The sequence below is a fragment of the Nerophis ophidion genome, linkage group LG07, assembly GCF_033978795.1.
Source record: "Nerophis ophidion isolate RoL-2023_Sa linkage group LG07, RoL_Noph_v1.0, whole genome shotgun sequence".
In the NCBI taxonomy this organism is placed as follows: domain Eukaryota; kingdom Metazoa; phylum Chordata; class Actinopteri; order Syngnathiformes; family Syngnathidae; genus Nerophis; species Nerophis ophidion.
In genome coordinates this window covers 43,278,155-43,290,262 of record NC_084617.1, presented here as the reverse complement: position 1 = coordinate 43,290,262, position 12,108 = coordinate 43,278,155, and positions in this window count along the sequence as shown.

Genomic DNA, 12,108 nt, shown 5'->3' with positions numbered 1-12,108 from the left:
CAGCCTACCAGAAGTCTACTTCCAACTAGAGAGAACATTTTGTAGATGCTTTATCTGCACTTATGCTAACATCAGCCTTGTGATGACATAAGTGACTGTAAAAAGTGCATCTTTTGTAGTACGTAATGTAGTAGTGTGTCTCACATGTACACACACGTACTGGTTTCAGTACCATTAGATAATAGCTCGGCAATAAATCAGAAGTTAGTTAACAGTTACAAAGTACCTGAGTAGTTTTTTTCCCTGAATAAAAATATACTAAATGATTGAACAATGTATTTCCCATGAGTTTGTTTTCCTACTAAACATGCATCAAATAAAATTCAGGTTTGATTAAAAAAGTAGACAAATAGCCAGGGAATATTAGATATATTCATTTAGTTTTAAAGTAACACTGTTGATAAGTGAAGATTTGTAACTAATAGTTTTTTAGACGGAATGTCTTACACATTTACACGTGAAAAAAAACACTATAATATTTCACTAGTAGTTTCCACATTACAATCCACATATTTCCCTGAGACTGTGTGGTTTTAAAACCTTCTCAGTATTGATCCACCCAGTTCTCACAACCCCTTTTTTGCTCATCTCCATGTCGTCACACCTCCCGTCAAACTTCCTCCCACTGGAAGCTTTTCATTCAGTCGTCTCTCACCATCGCTTCCTGCTTCCCACCCCCACAAACCTCATTTCAGGTGTGAAGCAGCAGGAGATGATGGAAGCTTTGGTCAGCTGGATATTTGAGGATGAATGAGCCCATGTGAGAGAGGACATTATATATATATACATATATATATATATATATATATATATATATATATATATATATATATATATATATATATATATAAACCCAAAACCAGTGAAGTTGGCTCCTTGTGTAAATGGTAAATAAAAACTAAATACAATGATTTGCAAATACTTTTCAACCTATATTCAGTTGAATAGACTGCAAAGACAAGATACTTAACGTTCGAACTGGTAAATTTTGTTATTTTATGCAAATATTAGCTCATTTGGAATTTAATGCCTGCAACATGTTTCAAAAAAGCTGGCACAAGAGGCAAAAAAGACTGAGAACGTTGAGGAATTCTCATCAAACTCTTATTTGGAACATCCCACATGGTGAACAGGCTAACTGGGAACATGTGGGTGCCATGATTGAGTATAAAAGCAGCTTCCATGAAATGATCAGTCATTCACAAACAAGGATGAGGCGAGGGTCACCACATTGTGAACAAATGCTTGAGCATATTGTCCAACAGTTTAAGAACAACATTTCTCAACCAGCTATTGCAAGGAATTTGGGGATTTCACCATCTGCAGTCCGTAATATCATCAGAAGGTTCAGAGAATCTGGAGAAATCACTGCACGTAAGCGATGACATTACGGACCTTCGACCCCTCAGGTGGTACTGCATAAAAATGTGACATCAGTGTTTAAAGGATATCCTCAAATGGGCTCAGGAACACTTCAAAAAACTACTGCCAGTAACTACAGTTTGTTGCTACATCTGTAAGTGCAAGTTAAAACTACTATGCAAAGCGAAAGCCATTTATCAACAACACCCAGAAACACTGCCGGCTTCGCTGAGCCCGAGCCCATCTAAGATGGACTGATGCAAAGTGGAAAAGTGTTCTGTGGTCTGACGAGTTCACATTTCAAATTGTTTTTGGAAACTGAGGACGTTGTGTCCTCTGGACCAATGAGAAGAACCATTGTTAAAGCCGCAAATTTCAAAAGACAGCATATGTGATGGTATGGGGGTGTATTGGTGCCCAAAGCATGGGTAACTTACACATCTGTGAAGGCACCATTAATGCTGAAATGTACATACATATGTTGTCATCCAAGTTACGTTATGATGGATACCCCTGTTTATTTCATGAAGACAATGCCAAGCCACGTGTTACAAAAGCGTGGCTTTGTAGTAAAAGAGTGCGGGTACTAGACTGGCCTGCCTGTAGTCTTGACCTGTCTCCCATTGAAAATGTGTGGCGCAATATGAAACCTAAAATACCACAACGGAGACCCCGGACTGTTGAACAACTTAAGCTGTACATCAAGCAAGAATGGGGAAGAATTCCACTCGAAAAGCTTAAAAAATTAGTCTCCTCAATTACCAAATGTTTTCTGAGTGTTGTTAAAAGGAAAGGCCATGTAACACAGTGGTAAGAATGCCCCTGTACCAAAGTTTTTGCAATGTGTTGCCACCATTAAATTCTGAGTTTATGATTATTTGCACAAAAATAATTTTGTCTCTCAATTATTAAATTATCATTTTCAATTATCATTAAATGTCTTATATTTGCAATCTATTCAATTTAATACAAGTTGAAAATGATTTGCAAATCATTGTATTCTAATTTTCTTTACAATTTACACAACATGCCAACTTCACAGGTTTTGGGTTTTGTATATAAATAGTAGTTTTGTACCAATACCAATATTTTGGTACTGGTACCAAAATATTTCGATACTTCTTGTTATTTTTGCAAATAAGTATAAAAGGGACTACAAAAAATTGCATTATTGGCTTTATTTTAACAAAAAAATCGTAGGTTACATTAAACATGTTTATTATTGCAAGTTTGTCCTTAAATAAAATAGTGAACATACAAGACAACTTTTCTTTTAGTAGTAAGTGTCAAGTATTGGTGGGGACGAACCCCAAGATGCAGTGATTGCCATCTTGATACAGGAAGACCTGATTTTTAATGTCCAAAAACTGCAGAAAAAAAAACTGAAACCAGAAAACAGGATACCAGGAAAACAGGTGAACTGGAAACAGTGAACAGGAACCAGCAAACGAGAAAACTGGAAACTGGAGACTGGAGACTGCAACCCACAACCAGTCCACTGCATAAAGGTAGTAATACTCCAGCACTGACTGGAGGGAGAGGCAGGTATAAATAGGAGCCTGATTGGCAATTGCCACCAGGTGTGAAAGACTGCCAGTCAGGGACAGGTGAGGGAAAATAGCGCTCAGGGAGACAAGCAGGAAATTCAACTAAAATAAGAGCGCTGACAGGAAATAAAACATTAACAGAGGGAAAACTAAAACATAACCAAACTGTCACTAACAAACCTGACAGTAAGTATGCGAACAAAGGCTCCTAATTAGTCTGCTGACATATGAAGTAACATATTGTGTCATTTATCATTCTAGTACTTTACGGTATATACATACAAAAATATATACATTTTAATACATATATATAATATATATGTATATGCACATACACACACACACATATGCACACATCCACATTTGTATATTTCCTATAGTAGTGCTGTCATAAATAACCGTTTTATTTTTTTTTTTTTTTCAAATATACTGTGTGGCATTCTGACATTAAAATACATTTTGTCAAAATATTGCTTCATTTAAATTATGCCTACAAGTAATTTACTGTTGTAAATCGTGATTAATCAAAATGCTAAATCGTGATTAATCTGATAATTTTTTTAAATAACCGTTTGACAGCACTTTTAATTTTATGTTATTTATGTTACGATTAATTAGTCATTTAAATTGGTATGCTGTTCATCTTGCATGCCACACAGTTGTGTGATAAATAAATAAAAAGGTATTGTTTTGGACAAATCGTTTATGTTTTCCTTTTTTATATGTACGGGCTTCAGTGCCCTCGAAGGAACAGTTTAACATGGACATGTGACACCAGGCCATACCATGGATCTGTGCCTTCTCAGGAACATATTGAGTAAACACACAGCACTGACACAAAATGTGAACCACGACGCTACACTACTAATTAGGAGATGGGAACCCGTACGCTATTAATTCCCATTACCTGGGACTCCAACAATTGTTGGTACTTTTGTGTGTGTTAATCAATATTAATTGTTTTTGAGAATTAAATAAACATTTTTATTTGCAACATTTAAAAAGGAGCTGATTGGGATTACTGCTGTGCAGTTGTTGTATTTTATTTTATTGTCATCATATGATCATTTTCAAGTATCAAGGTGTAGTAGTGACATTACGTTGCAGTTTCATTTGCAAGTCGAAGACATTAGATTGTAGTCGTGTATAGTTTATGGTGGGTTTTTTGTTGTTGTTGCGCCCTAAAAGTGTTTATACTGCAAGTATTGTACTTATTACGCACCAGATTGTAATGTGCATCTTAATTGTAGTTTTCATTACAAATTTAGAGGTGTTGGAATCGCCATGTAAAATCGCTAATGCGAATTAGTAGCATGTCATTAGCAAATCCAATGTTTACTAGCGTCAAGCTAGCACATTTTTGGAAAAGGGGAGCCTTACTTTACTTACGTTGAAGCGGGTTTTTTTAGTCAAATTATTATCGGCAGTGAAAATCGCAAAATTAGAGGTAGTTTGGCTGATTTTGCTCTCAGTGCTGCTGGAGTGATCACCAAAAATTGCTGTATCGAGTTGCAGAATGTGAGATGTCTTTCAGTGTGTTAGGGTTATTATGGATGTTTTTTCGACAATTAATTGTTAAAAGAAACCCCAAAATTGACAATTGTGCTTTCTAAAGTGCTACTAATTTCGTGGCAGGGGTTCTTCACATTTTGAACTTCAGGGCCCGACCAGTTCACTCAAATATTATATCTAAACTACTTAAAAGTTCACAAGCTTGTCAAATGGTATGAGGGCATGTGTTAATCACAAATATTATCAATCAAGGCTTAGGTCAGGCTGGTAACAAAATAAATACTAAATTAAATATACTGCAAAAGAAGGGACTCGTTAAAAAAATTATCAATGTAAAAAATTATTATATATGAATAATTACCCCACTACCCACCCAAATGCAGCTGAGATAGGTTCCAGCACCCTCACAACCTCGAAAGGGACAAGCGGTAGAAAATGGATGGATGGATGAATACATTTGAACTAAATTGATCATTAATAATAATATATTTGTTTTAGTATTGTCCCGATACCAATATTTTGGTACAGTTACCAAAATTATTTAGATACTTTTTGGTATTTTTTGGTTCTTTTCTACATGAAGGGGACCACAAAAAAATTGCTGTTTTGGCTTTATTTTAACAAAAAATCTTACGGTATATTAAACATATGTTTCTTATTGCAAGTTTGTCCTTAAATGAAATAGTGAATATGCAAGACATCTTGTCTTGGATTGGTACTTTTCAGAGGCGGTAGCAGACCGGTACTTTTCAGAGGCAGTATAGTACTGAATATGATTCATCAGTATAGCGGTACTCTTCTAATACTGGTATACCGTACAACTCTAATTTATATGTTTTTTAAATAAATGTAGTCGAAAATGAAAATACAGCTTCACCACTTTAGTAATAATTCTTGCGCTTCAGAAATTTGTCAATGACTTTAGCGCCAGATTTCTTCTGTTTGTTTGAGATTGTCATTACTGCCACAAGTGGTGGGAAAGTGCATTACAGCTGAGTACCGAAAAGAGATATTTTGTGAACAAACGCCCAAAAATGTTACCTTTTTGCTCAACCTTTGCAGATTAAAAAGTAGCAGAATTGATAAAGAATTTCGATCCCCCTTGGAGTTTTTGGTCGTATTCGTTGATGAGCATCCTTTCTGAACGAGGCGTGAAATTAAAGCCTGTCTTGTATTAGGCAAAATACACCTTAGAGTCCAGGTGATATACGGCATATTAACCACAGCCAGTGTGTCAGGCTCAGCAGCAGCAAATGAAATGTGAAATGAAACCACGTGGTGACTTGATGGTCGCTCATAAACAACTCTTCATTGTTTTCTTCACACAGGATCAGAACACTGTTTTCTGCACGTCACGCAGGCCGTGTCCGTCACATTTAGATAACGGGAAAGCGCTCGGACATCGATTCTTGTTTCCTTTTGCACTGCGTGCCGGGGTCATGCAGGTACAGTAAATCACGGTGATCGAAGCCCGGCAGCTTTGGCCGGAGCCAAACTCCCCGTCACGGGTCGTAAAGATAATTGAAAAAGCGGAGAAAGCAGGTCGCTGCTATTAGTCTATCCCATGATTACTGCAGGGGGAGGTGCTTGAAGAGCTCGCCTCAGCAGAAAAGGGAAGGGTTAAAAGTCAGGCGCAGCTGATGCCATCACAAACTGGGCGTGCATTTGTTCTAGAACATATGCGAGTGGACTTATTAGGAACAAGGTGAGATTAGTTCAAATATGCATGTGTTTATTTAGACGCATTCATGGTTGTTTCCACTTGTCTTTATTCAATCTGAGACTTTGTGCCCAGATAGATGCAAACACCACTTAGCTTTGTCAAAGTTTAAACTGCGTTATCACTGTTATGTTAGTTCATACCATAAAAGGAAAGAACAGCAAGAATGGAGTTATTGAATTATGAGGATGAAGTTTAATATAAAGAAAATGTTATTTTCGAACAAGAAATAAATAAATAAAGTTGATATATTCAGATGGATATAATATTGTAACAGGTGCAATGGAGAGCTTTGCCTTCCGGCTCAGCTCCTTCTGTACCACAACAGATCGATACGGTGTCCGCATTACTGAAGACGCCGCACCGATCCGCCTGTCAATCTCACGATCCACTCTTCCCTCACTCGTGAACAAGACTCTGAGGTACTTGAACTCCTCCACTTGGGGCAGGGTCTCCTCCCCAACCCGGATATGGCACTCCACCCTTTTCTGGGCAAGAACCATGGACTCGGACTTGGAGGTGCTGATTCTCATCCCAGTTACTGCGAACCGATCCAGTGAGGGCTGAAGATCCTGACTAGAAGAAGCCATCAGGACCACATCATCTGCAAAAAGCAAAGACCTAATCCTGTAGCCACCAAACCGGATTCCCTCAATGCCCTGACTGCGCCTAGAAATTCTGTCCATAAAAGTTACAAACAGAATCGGTAACAAAGGGCAGCCTTGGCGGAGTCCAACCCTCACTGGAAACGTGTCTGGCTTACTGCCGGTAATGCGGACCAAGCTCTGACACTGATCTTACAGGGACTGGACAGCCATAATCAGACAGTCCGATACCTCATACTCTCTGAGCACTCCCCACAGGACTTCCCGAGGGACACGGTCGAGTTTGGCTTCCCCAAACTCCTCCCATGTCTGAGTTATTGCCTTTTCGACTGCTGAAGCCACGCACCGCTTGGCTTGTAGGTACCTGTCCGCTGCCTCGAGAGTCCTATGAGCCAAAAGAACCCGATAGGACTCTTTCTTCAGCTTCACGGCATCTCTCACCACCGGTGTCCACCAACAAGTTCTAGGATTACCGCCACGACAGGCACCAACTACCTTGCGGCCACAGCTCCAAGCAGCCGCCTCGACAATAGAGGTGCGGAACATGGTCCACTCGCACTCAATATCCAGCACCTCTCACGTGACATTTTGAAAGTTCTACTGGAGGTAGGAATTGAAACTCTCTCTGACAGGGGACTCTGCCAGACGTTCCAAGCAGACCCTCAGAATGCGTTTGGGCCTGCCAGGTCTGTCCGGCATTCTCCCCCACCATCGCAGTCAACTCACCACCAGGTGGTGATCGGTAGAAAGCTCTGCCCCTCTCTTCACCCAAGTGTCCAAAACATGAGGCCGCAAAACCGATGACACAACTACAAAGTCGATCATGGAACTGCGGCCCAGGGTGTCCTGGTGCCAAGTGCACATATGGACACCTTTATGTTTGAACATGGTGTTCGTTATGGACAATCTGTGACGAGCACAGAAGTCCAGTAACAAAAACACAAAATCCGGACTGTCATTCTTCACGTTTCACTGTCGTTGCAAACATGAGCGTTGAAGTCCCCCAGTAGGACAAGGGAATCACCCGGGGGAACACTCTCCAGTACTCCCTCGAGTGTATCCAAAAAGGGTGGGTACTCTGACCTGCTTTTTGGTGCGTAATCACAAACAACAGTCAGGACCCGTTCCCCCACCCGAAGGGGGAGGGAGGCTACCCTCTCGTCCACCGGGTTGAACTCCAATGTGCAGGCTTTGAGCCAGGGGGCAACAAAAATTGCTACCCCAGCACGCCGCCTCTCACTGCGTGCAACGCCAGAGTGGAAGAGAGTCCAGCCCCTCTCGAGAGAACTGGTTCCAGAGCCCTTGCTGTGCGTCGAAGTGAATCCGACTATATCCAGCCGGAACTTCTCCACATCGCGCACTAGCTCAGGTTCCATCCCCCCAAGCGAGGTGACGTTCCACGTCCCAAGAGCTAGCTTATGTAGCAGGGGATCGGACCGCCAAGTGCCCTGCCTTCCGCTGCCGCCCATCTCACATTACACCCGACCTCTATGGCCCCTCCCATGAGTGGTGAGCCCATTAGAGGGGGGACCCGCGTTGCCTTTTCGGGCTGTGCCCGGCCGGGCCCCATGGGGACAGGCCTGGCCACCAGGCGTTCGCTATCGTGCCCCAACTCCGGGCATGGCTCCAGAGGGGGGCCCCGGTGACCCGCGTCCAGGCGACAGAAAACTGAGTCTCGGTTGTTGTAGTTCATGATCTGAACTCAGGTAGCAGCAGTGTGGACGAAGCGGTGAACTACAGGTGAATACAAAAATAAATGAACTAATATACAAACAAAGGCAAAAACTGAGCAAAGAAATCAGGAGGGTGAACCTCCTGATAGCCAATCAGAACAGGTGAGGTACGAGCACGCCGAGCTGCAGCCTGACATGCCAAACAGAAAGTGGAACAGAGAAAATAAAGAGCACTGGAAAGAAAAAAAACAAAAGCCACGAAGAAACCAAAAAAGCCCAACTGTCATGTGTAATATTCGAAAAGGTTCCAATTTTACAAAAATAAGGTTGCATAATGTTCCAATAAAATCATAATATTAAAAAATATCCATCCCATCCATCCATTTTCTACCGCTTATTCCCTTTCGGGGTCGCGGGGGGCGCTGGCGCCTATCTCAGCTACAATCGGGCGGAAGGCAGGGTACACCCTGGACAAGTCGCCACCTCATCGCAGGGCCAACACAGATAGACAGACAACATTCACACTCACATTCACACACTAGGGCCAATTTAGTGTTGCCAATCAACCTATCCCCAGGTGCATGTCTTTATTACAAAATAAAGTTGTAATATTCAAAAAAGTATAATCGTTGCTTGTTCTAAATATTCCAAAATAAATTCAGAACATTACCAAAATAATGCTGTTACATTTTAAGGAAAATCGTAATTTGAATCTGAATAAAGTTATGGTAAGTAAAAACAGAAAACAAAGATTTGCAAATCATTTTCAACCTATATTTAATTGAATAGACTGCAAGGACAAGACACTTAACGTTCGAACTGAGAAACTTTCCCATTTTTTGCAAATATTAGCTCATTTGGAATTTGATGCCTGCAACATGTTTCAACAAAGCTCAAGCAAAAGTGGCAAAAAAGACTGACAAAGTTGAGGAATGCTCATCAAACACTTATTTGGAACATCCCACACAGACTTGCCAACCCTCCCGGATTTTCCGGGAGACTACCGAAATTCAGCGCCTCTCCCGAAAATCTCCCAAAATTCAGGCGGAGCTGAAGGCCACGCCCCCTCCAGTTCCATGAGAACCTGATTCAGCAATGTTGTGACCCTCTTAAACAGGACAATACTGCCATTTACTGTATGTAGAATAGAATAGAATGTAAATATATTTTACATATATTCTACATTTAAGTGCAGTCAAGGAACATGCATTAGGGAGTCTGTTCTGAAGCCCACATTAAAGAGACGTAACTTCATCACGTCGCCTGGTTATTGACTCCAACCCAATATAGTACACCGTCGACGAGCAAAATGAAGAAATACGCTTGCAAGTTCCAGAACGATTGTAAACAAGAATTTCAGTTTATCCAGGAGAGTTCGAAGGGGAAGGGGTATGTTGCCTGTAAATTTTGTAGAACAGACTTCTCCATTGAACACGGAGGCCAAATGGATATACTCAGCCATGAATGGTCAGGAAGCACAAAGCGTCCGCAGCGCAGCATCGTTCACAAACCAGTATTATGGGCCACCTCGCAAAATGGAGACTCGATGGTGTAATTTATGCTGAGACAAAGATGGCTATGCTGATAGCTGGAAGCAACATCCCGTTCTCATTTGAGGATGTCTACGACAAATCCGTGATATATGTTCCCGGATTCGGAGATCGCTCGCCAATATGTAAATGGGAGAAAAAGGTTACTCAAATAGTGAAAGGTAAGTGTTGTTGTTTGTTTAGTAACCAGCAAGCACAGTACAGTTAGTAGAACTGTGTTTTTATTACTGTGTATTTGATAGGTGCCGTCGGAAATGCAACTATTTCTATTAGATTAGATTAGATTAGATTAGATAGTACTTTATTTATTCCCTCAGGAGAGTTCCTTCAGGAAAATTACAATTTTCAGCACATATTATTTATATATACAATAAAATGAATATATATAGCTAGAATTCACTGAAAGTCAAGTATTTCATACATACCGTATTTCCTTGAATTGCAGCAGGGCATATAGTATGCGCCTGCCTTGAATTACTGCCGGGTCAAACTCGCTTCCCAAAATAATAAGCGCATGCTTAGTATTAGCACGCAGTCAAACTCGTGACATCACGAGTGACACTTCCCCTGTCATCATTTTCAAAATGGAGGAGGCTGATTTCAATACCGGTAATTTGAAATCGCATAAAGGGAAGAAGATTAAGAGCTATTCAGTAGGATTTAAGGTCCAAGCTTACATCACACTCAAATTTTTACTGCAAACCTTTGGTAAGTGCCGGAGTGAGAAGAGGTTTTAAAACAATTAGCGCATGCTTACTTTTACCGCATGCCTTTGGTAAGCACAGGAGTGAGAAGAGGTTTTAAATTAATTAGCGCCCTGGCGGCAATTCAATTAAATACGGTATATATGAGTTTATATATATATATATATATATATATATATATATATATATATATATATATATATATATATATATATATATATATATATATGAAATATTCGAGTTGGTGAATTATACTCCTCCCCTCTTAACCAACCCCGAAACGAATGATGTTCCAAGACGTGATAATATTTCAATGTCATCTGAGAACCACCTCTTGACCTTGCTTCAGCAACTCAGCAGATACCTTGTCGAGTCCTGGTGCCTTGCTGTTCTTGGGGCTCTTGATTGCTTGGGCAACCTCGGTCCTGGTTATCTCTTCTGAGGTGACTGTCAGAGTTGGGGCTGGTGTTTCCCAATCAAAAAGAAAAGAGAGTGGGAGGTGTTGGCTGGTTGAGATCCTCTTTGAAGTTACATGACCTTTCCCTTTAACAACACGCAGTAAATGTTTGGGAACCGAGGGGACCAATTTTTTAAGCTTTTCAGGTGAAATTCTTTCCCATTCTTGCTTGATGTACAGCTTAAGTTATTCAACAGTCCGGAGTCTTTGTTGTGGTATTTTAGGCTTTATATTGCGCCACACATTATCAATGGGAGACAGCTCGGGACTACAGGCAGGCAAGTCTAGTACCCGCACTCTTTCACTACAAAGCCACACTGTTGTAACACATGGCTTGGCATTGTCTTGCTGAGATAAGCAGCGGCGTCCATGAAAAAGACCTTGCTTGGATGGCAACATATGTTGCCCCAAAACCTGTATGTACCTTTCAGCAGATTCTCTGAACCTTTTGATGATATTACGGACCGTAGATGATGAAATATGTATGTATCTATATACAAATATCTATATACATATAGAAAAACATAAATGTATCTATATACAAATATATAGTGTGTCTGTATATATATATATTTATCTATATATATATATATATATATATATAAAAAAATATATATATATGTATAGATATATATATATATCTATCTATATATATATATATATATATATATATATAGGGATGATACTCGAAACCGGTTTTCCCGGTTGTTCGATAGGAAAAGAACCGAGTCCTCGGACTCGAACCACTTTTTGATAACCGGTACCCGTTATCGAGACCACTATAGTAAAGAAAAAGAGTTGGTTCTTTATTTGAATCCGTCCCGATCAGAAATGCTCCCTGAGACATCACAAGAAACGACGTCACGTAGCTCAGTCATTAGGAGCAGATAGCGAAAGCAGGAAAACAATGGACGGGAAAAAGCGCTCCAAGGTGTAATAAAGTTCAAAACAAAAGACACAATCCAATGAATAACTTTA